The sequence below is a fragment of the Sardina pilchardus genome, chromosome 16 (genome assembly GCF_963854185.1).
Source record: "Sardina pilchardus chromosome 16, fSarPil1.1, whole genome shotgun sequence".
In the NCBI taxonomy this organism is placed as follows: Eukaryota; Metazoa; Chordata; class Actinopteri; order Clupeiformes; family Clupeidae; genus Sardina; species Sardina pilchardus.
Window position 1 is genome coordinate 18,606,901 of NC_085009.1, and position 8,716 is coordinate 18,615,616.

At 44.5% G+C, this 8,716-nt stretch overlaps 1 protein-coding gene across 1 annotated transcript in view; it reads right to left on the reverse strand.

Moving 5' to 3' along the window:
- LOC134060268 (astrocytic phosphoprotein PEA-15) overlaps positions 1 to 4,726 on the reverse strand; it is a 44,385-nt gene extending 39,659 nt beyond the window's left edge. The window contains exon 1 of the mRNA XM_062516920.1: positions 4,424 to 4,726. The gene's annotated coding sequence lies outside the window, so the exon portion shown is untranslated. The remainder of the gene's footprint in view (positions 1 to 4,423) is intronic.
- Positions 4,727 to 8,716: the final 3,990 nt, after the last annotated feature.

The following is an 8,716-nucleotide window of genomic DNA, read 5'->3' on the forward strand; positions in this document are numbered from 1 at the left end:
CTGCAACAAACACACATGCAGTGCTGCACACAAACACACGTGCAGAGAGGGAGAGAAAAAGAGGGAGAGAGAGAGAGAGAAGAAAAAGAAGTAGAAAGCAATGTACGTATACTGTACATGTAGACAGACATCTGGCCAGATAAATTCACACAGACCCATCTGAAAAAATACTGAATGTCTATCATCTCTATCAACAACAACAACAACAACAAGAACCACGGAAAAACAACAACAACACAACACACGCATACCTCCAAAATAATCCAGATGACCAACCTTGTATAACCCGTATTAGAGATACGCTCCAAACCACTGCCATCAGTGGAACAATTTGGTATGCAAATCATGCATCATTCAGGGCACCAGTAGACCCATACAGTATCACTAAAAGCAGTATCAGGTAGGTTTGCTAGCCAATCTGTCTGGTTTCTACCCAAACAGTCTGTTTTCAGACCATATGTCCAGGTGTTTTGATTGTGATGTGGGCAGGTTTTTTTTGCTGTTATCCCTCAAATTATACTCACTATAATGTCTGACTCATACAGAAGCCACAGTCACGGACCAAATAACATGGGAGAGCACAAATTCAGCAAGCCTCTTTTGTGTATACATGCGCTGCCAATATATCAGTTGGGACAAATGCCAAGCCTTCCACGCTCGCAAACTGCCAAATCTACGGCCCACATGGAGCACAATCAATAGCACTTGCCCTTTGGCTCTGGGGCCTGTACTACGAAGGGAGCTCAACCTACCCAGATGTAACCCAGGGTTACTTTGCTAAACCGGGGTTGACAAAACCTGGTTATCTTCATTGGTGTTAATCGGTACTACGACGCTGAGTAAGAAGTTGATTTGTTGAACTGGGGTTAACCTCATCGGAGTTGGTGCGCGTTCACATAAAATGGGCGGGTTGCAGCGCAAATCATCACTTTTAATGATGACGCGATCACGTTATTTTACGGATAAGCAATGCGCAATGATTATAAAAAGTGCGAGGAATTAAAACCCACTTTACTATACATTAAATAGCCTCCATCGGCAGCAAACAAAGCAAGACAAGGCTGTTGGCAACGTAGGCTATTGCAGATCGGATATATGAAAGTAAAGTTTTATTTCATGTTCCTTAAATAGCCTATGTGTTACGCAGGATTAATAGCTTGCGGAATGTCTGAAATGTGTTGAAATAAATACATTTTGAGTTCATAAGAGTCCTACAGATGCAACACAATTCATGCCATGTATATGAATAAATATTGATAGGATAATTGAATGTTTAGCCCCATTGACTGATTTAGTGTATGCCTATCCTGTGAACATTTTAGATGCAACGGCAGTGCCGCTGGCAGCAGGTGAAAATGAAACTCAAAAACGTTCAGAAGGTTTATAGGCCTAGTTATAGCTTGCATTAATATGTCTTAATTATGAAAATGTTATATTGCCAATGCTTATAGCCTCCACTTTGCCTCGATCAGCTGACAAATGCAACGAATTCCCTCGGCTGAGAATGTATAGGCTATCTTTCATAGAGAATATTATACGGAGAAAGATTCTGGCGGTCTTTAAAAACCCTCGCCTTGTGAAGAGAGGCGCTTACAATTTGCGCTCCAATAATGTATCTTCCAAGTAGCCTACGTCGACATTGTGGGGTGTGGTTAACCGCAAACCTCGGGTTAACCAAGATCATAACCTGCTCGGAGCAGGTTTGAGATGCAGCGTAAATTGCCATGGCAGCATACCTCGGTTAAAACCTATCCACCTTTCGTAGTACGGATTAACCGGGAAGTTACGCCACACGTGATCAACTTACTCTCGAAGTTACCCAGCTAAGCCAGTAACCCCGCTTCGTAGTACAGGCCCCAGTGGGGTGTCCTACGAAGCAAGTTAGACAAATCCAGGTTATCTAGACATATCGAGGCTGCACAAAGCCTTGACTCGGGTATTAAGTTAAGTGATCCTACGACAGAAGGTATGTGATAAATTTGTCAAACTAGGCTTTCAGCTCAGATCTGTGCGCGTTCTCGTGGTTGGGGTGATTTTGACCAATCGGGAAACGTGGAGACGCACAAGACAGCCTAGGTTTAAAAACGATTACTTCCGCATTTATGAGCGGTAGCGAAATCTAGGGTGGTCTTTTTTAGTGTCTAACCTATAACATCAAAAAGTCGATGGTCATCAGATATTGTATGGCATGCATGTCCATAGTAGTGACATATTTGCACCCACAACATAGTTAAAAGCGCCTTCGAGATTGAAAATGTTTGCAAAGGCGGGGCCGAACCTGTTCAAAGTATGACAGATTAGCACACGTGAGATAACTTCGTTGTTCAAGATAATGGATTGGTTAGAATTGGTCAGAGGGCGGTGATATTTCACGATTTGAGCTATAACTAAGCACATAACCCGCTCCCGACCAGGTTTGGTTGCGAGCATAAGATACCATGGTGATACAGCGACGCTAAAACAAATCCACTTTCGTATGACAGCATACCCTGGTTTTGAGCGCAACATACCTCGCTAAGCCACTAATCGAGCTTCGTAGGACACCCCACTGCTGTGAGAACACCTGAGTCCCAAAACAGAAATTGTGGTTTGAAATCTATGAAGGTCAGCGGATCCCCGGCAACATCAGCAAACATGCCACACCTGAGAGAAGAAAGTGTTTGGGATTTGATTCTGGTGGTGAGCTGTTCCTCGGAAAACCTTTGAGTTCAAAGTGGAACAATGTTAGGTTCTTGTTTTCCTTATTTTCTTTCTTTTTTTTTTGTTGCTTTGATGGTGGCCTGGACAACTAAAATATGTCCAAGACATCATAAAAAAAAAATACATGTAAATTGTCAATAACAAACCATGACACTTTTTCATAGTCTAGTTTGGCCAATAGGAGAAAAAAAGGAACATAAGGAGATGGTTAACCCTGGTTGATTGGGCTGCCAGGCCGGCAATGGTTCGCCAGAAGCCTTCTCTGAGTCAGAGGACTTGGCCGAGGCACAGAGTAGGGACTGAAAGCGGTCAAAGGCGCTTTCCACTGTTTGCCAGCACGGTCCCGGTTAGCGGTTTAAGGTTTCGGCAGAACGGCGGAACTTCCAGAAACCCCTCTTGACTGACTGACTGTCTGTCTGCCAACAAAACATCGACCACAAGTACAGAACTGCCTGCCACCGCCATCGCCAACTCCCCTTCCTCGTGTTGCTGTCGGCAGAGACAGGAAGAGGGTGAGGAGGGTGAAGCACGGTTCTGCTGCGCTGGCCGGACCGTGCGCGCTCACAGCAATTAGCCGAAGCTGACGCGGAAATCAATACTCTAAATTTGAAAGTGCAGAGTTCTCAACCGCCAGTGGCAAGTCAAACTCTCTCATCTGAGCTATACTTGACCTGAATCGCTTTATATTAAGTCACTGCATACATTAATCAAAAGTATTTTCCCCGTATATGATAAGTGCTCAGTAGCCTATCTGATTGGTTCATATTTCTTGATCATTCATAATGCATTATACCGCCACAAGAGTGCACCACCATTGCCGTGAACAGCTGGTAAAAGTTATTCAAACTTCAGGCTAACCCTGCAGATATACAGAACACATTGATTTTCCACAATTATTTACACTTAAATTGATATCTATCAAGAAGATAACACAATAAAGCCGTGTACTGTCCACGGAAGCGCCAATTCACTGTGCGGGAGGCGCAGACGCCGGGTAGGCTACACAAATCAGTGGAATTGTCACGACCCAGAAACACTAACGTTCAACCGACAACACAATAACAAAACACAGGTTGACTACGGAATAAGGAAGTGGTTCAAATGAAAACGCGAGAAACCAACATACTGCGGAATGCTTCCGATAACATGTCTTTTGCAAACAGAATGAGTAAGATTTTGTCATAGTTTGCATTCCAACGAGTCATTGCCGCTTTAGAAGCGCACGCCCTTGTGCACTACAGAGGCGACAAAACGATATTTCTGATAATAATACAAGAGTCCACATGTATGCACGCTAGCCTAGTTTTGACACCACCAAGGGCATAGACCACAGTCGACAAAATGCTCTTTTAGAATAGAATACGCTATCTGGTTATGGTTAGGCTACTTGTACCCAATCGAGAACAGACGACGGCGAAACACTGTGGTGGTCACTTGTCTAAATAAAGTGTTTGCCTATTTGTCAATATTTCAGAAGAAGAGTAGCCGGTCCAAAATCCTCAGAATTCCATAGCCTATATTGAGTAGGCTGAAAGAAGTGATATAAAATGTAGGATAGGCTACTGCCACACATACGAGCATGTGGCGGAATGCATGTTGTTGAAGCCCAGATTTAACGAGAAAACATGTTCTTTGAACGATTGCAGGATTGTGGTAGGCAATTCATATTTCAATATATCAAATCGCTCAACCACTCCCAATCAAGACAGTGAACGTTACTTACTTCGAACGAAGATAATGAGTCAGCCGTCGGTCGTGGTGATGCTCGCGTGTTCTAAGCGGTGATGGAGGCAGCTCTCCCGTTATCGTGATCCAGTTATTTTCTATAACTGGCTATGAAGCCTTTAGACAATCCTGTATAATAGTCCAAACCTTCCTAATATCAGTTAAATTAGCACAAAATACAGCGTCGCCGTAGACAAGGTGGATTTTTGAATATTGAAATGAACAAATTGCAAACGGCTGCGCGTGAAGAGAGGGCAGGCAAAATGTGTGAGAACGGTTTTGGTCCTGGGAAGTTGCTGTGCTCGCGTCGATCGTGCTTATGCGTACACACAGTCTCGCCGGTTTAAGAATGGAAACGCCTTTTCCTCTCTCTCTCTCCCTCTCTCTCTCTCTCTCTCTCTCTCTCTCTCTCTCTCTCTCCCTCCCTCTCTCTCTCTCTCTCCCCGTCACACGCGCTGTCTGGTTCCGACACACACACACGCACACACATTTTTCCGCCCTGATGTCACTGGGCTATCCGGTCTGAAAATCCCACCTCCTTTCTTTTCTGCCCTCCACTAACAATTCCCTAACTCGTCCCGCTCCCGCTGCCTTCCTCAACTGTCATTTTTCAAAGGCACGTCCGGAGCGCGGAGCCACGAGCCTGGCCGACTAGAGCTCACTGGCGACTCTCAGATGACCTGTTATTTATTATTTATTTTAAACAAGGGATTAAACGCCGACTTTGATTTACTTACATAACTTGCATCATTTTGGGGGATGTGTAGGCTATAAAATAGGCTATTTGAGATTAATTAGGCTATGTTTCGAAATTGTGTAGCCTAAGTAGGCCATATGTAGCAATGGCAAATGATCACCCTGTTGGAGACCATGGACAGTGAATTGACTCGAATGTTAGTGCATATCATGCATAGTATATTTTGCCTGCTCATTAACTGAGGAGTGCTTGTACACATACAGAGGTGTCATGTCCTGTCCTGAGGTGTCCATGGATAATGAATGGATGTAGGAAGTCATGTTGAAAGTAATGATAGTCCCTCTCTGTCAGTGGTAAGCTAACCTGTCATCCCAACGTCTTAATTAGGGAGGGCTGCCGTCCTTTAAGTTCCCAGTCTAAACTGTCTTTTCTCAGAGCAAGGGCCTGTTCTCTCTCTCTCTCTCTCTGTCTCTGCCGCTGTCTCTCGCTGTCTCTGTGTGTGTGTGTGTGTGTGTGTGTGTGTGTGTGTGTGTGTATGTACGGGCCCTCACTATTGTTTGTTGAGTAGCCTATTTGTTTTCACTAATATTCCCAAATCCATCGGCTTACATCTTGTATTGTAGGTAATATCTTGGCTTAAGACTCATTAATATGACCCTACCGAGCTACAGCCATCTGTGGACACACACAGATTATTGAGATCACCTCATACCCACAGACCCCCTGTAACACACACGCACACACACACACACACACACACACACACACACACACACACACACACACCAACCCTAACTCAAAATAAATTGCCTTCCAAATGACAGACATACACTGAAACAGAATCTGCTGAGGAAAGATGCATCCCATTTAAATGAGTGCTATTATTTCTCTTAGCTGTTATAACTCTGTGCACCCAATGATGTGCCCATTGAAAACCCAACGTTTAATATGGTGAGGTGAAAAATAATATCCGACACATCGTTTCATTTGATTAAAGCAAGTTTGAGACATTACACCAACAATTCAGGGGTGAAAATGGAGAAAACTTAATTATGTAGAGAGATACTGCATTTCATTATTTGACTGTGACGTCCAGGATTTGAATGTGTTTTGAATGTGTTTTGTCCTATATGTCTGTCGCAACGCTGTAGATTCGGCCAAGAGATAGAGGAGGGTGGTTGCCTTAACCTGTCTACACCTGTTGTCCGTGTGTGTGTTGTTACGGCCGGCTCGTGGTTAGACCGCAACATAAAGAGGGACACGACAACAAGGTTTAAACAAGGTAATAATTTATTTAATTAAAGCCAAATGTCTAGGGGAAATGAATAGGAGTGGTGGCGTGCGTATGGATGCAAAGAGAGTGTCAGTATGTGAGTAGCTAAATGAGATAACCAAAGAAAGAGAATGAGAGATGCAAAAGAAGGGAGAGAGCAAAGTGAGAGAGAAATCCAAGGTGCCGTCAAGACGAGAGAAAAAGTGCCTAATGGGAGAAATAAAGAAAGACCCCTTATGTAACCACACCCTTGATGGAATAACAGGTGTCGTGGATGAAACAATTAACCTACACAGGCTCTACCTGCCCGTGCACTGACAGGGAGAGACCAGAGGGGGCACAGGGGGTCGTAACACCTCCCTTCCTAAAAAGAGGTTTGCTCCAAGTAAACCTCAATTAAACTAAACAAACCACAAGACCACCTGTTTTTCACAAACACACCCTATCCTCCTACATCCTGGGCCCTAGGACTAAGGAAAGACAAGGTTAAAGAACCCATACACACGTATAAGAGACAAAACACAATTAAACTCTAGACAACACATCAGCTATACATTACAATCCTTCCTTCCTATTTGTGGCCTTGTAAGAGCATACTGCAGAAGAAATAAACTCCAATGTATGCGTTCATTCTGATTCTGAATCTGATGATCCATAAAAACCAAGGGGAAGTGACCAGTGTGAATATCTGTAGTACTCGAAGACCAACCCAAATACTCTTCAAAACACTGAACCGTAAGGACTGAAGCTAGCACCACTCTCACTGGCACCAACAGCAACACCAAAGGTATAATCAATGTTTGAACACAACAGAACAAGAGCTGTAGCAAAAAATGTACTTGCATTATAAACAGCCTCCTGACGATTGGTGCACAAGCGGTCACAGAGTCTGAAGTAATGGACGATGACTGACCTTCAGTCATTTCCACAGGAGGAACCACCTTAACAGACTCAGTCCCAACCAAATTCCCATCACACTCAATGGAGCTAGCAGAGTAAACCGTTTCACTCTCTAGTGCCCCTACAGGTGGATGTGATGAACCACTACAACACTCGACCTCAGGCGCAACCACAGAGTCCTCTAGAGGCACAAAATCAGGGCCAAAACCACAACCATCACGTTGCCTGCACGAACACTGATCAAGCTGCTGCGGTACCTCAGGCATCGGCACCACTTCAATGCTATCCCACACTTTCCCTCCAGCTAGATCATTACCCAAGACGAAGGAGATACCAGGCACTGGGAAAGATGGACAGACTCCAACAACAATGTCACCAGTGGTCAGCTTAGAGGACAGGTGGATCCGGTGCAGGGGCAACTGAATATTTTTCATTTCAAAACCTGTGACGGAAACATGAGTTCCTGTGGCAGAACAATCTGAAAGTGGTAAAACACCAGCTAACAGGACTGACTGTGCTGCCCCAGTATCCCGAAGTATGCGGACAGGCACACTAGTGGACTTGTCAGGCAAAGACACTAAACCTTCAGTGATGAAGGGAGTGTAGTCAATGACACTCCTACGGTCCATAGTGCCCATACTGGTGGTCACCACAGACCCTGTACACTTACCGCTAAGCAAGCCAGGCAGGCCAGTGTCACTCGAGAAGATCAAGCCCATTGGTTTAGATGTTTCACCTTGATTGCTAAGGGCCAGACACTCAGACACCTTATGGCCTACTTTCTTACAGTAAAAACATATGATCTCCACCTTGTTAGCAGGGACATATCTGGAAGTAGAGGGAGATGACTTTTGGGAGTTACCCCCACCTCCAGACGACTGTCGGCTACCCCACCAGTTATCAGAAGCACGCTTATGTGTGAGAACATACTTGTCTGCCAGAACAGCAGCTTCGTCGAGCTTTGTCACCTCTTGCTCGTTCAGGTACACAGCTACAGCTTCAGGAACACAATTCATGAAGTCCTCAAGGAGAACCAGTTGTTTTAAGTCTTCCCTAGATTCTGCTTTCTGTGCTGAACACCACCTATCGAACAAGACTTCTTTCTTTCGTGCAAACTCTACAAAAGTATGCTGCTCTGACTTTCTAGCATCTCTGAACTTTTGGCGGTAGGCCTCAGGAACTAACTCATAAGCATGGAGAATAGCAGTCTTCACTACTTCATACTGTTTAGCTTGCTCCATGCTCAGAGCTGTAAACACCTCTTGCGCCTTCCCTACAAAAACACACTGCAGTAATAGAGGCCAAACATCTTCAGGCCAGTTAAGAGTGGTCGCCACCCTCTCAAAATGAGAAAAATATCGGTCTACATCCTTCTCAACAAAGGGTGGGACAAGCCGGATATTTTTGCTGAGGCTAAAGCT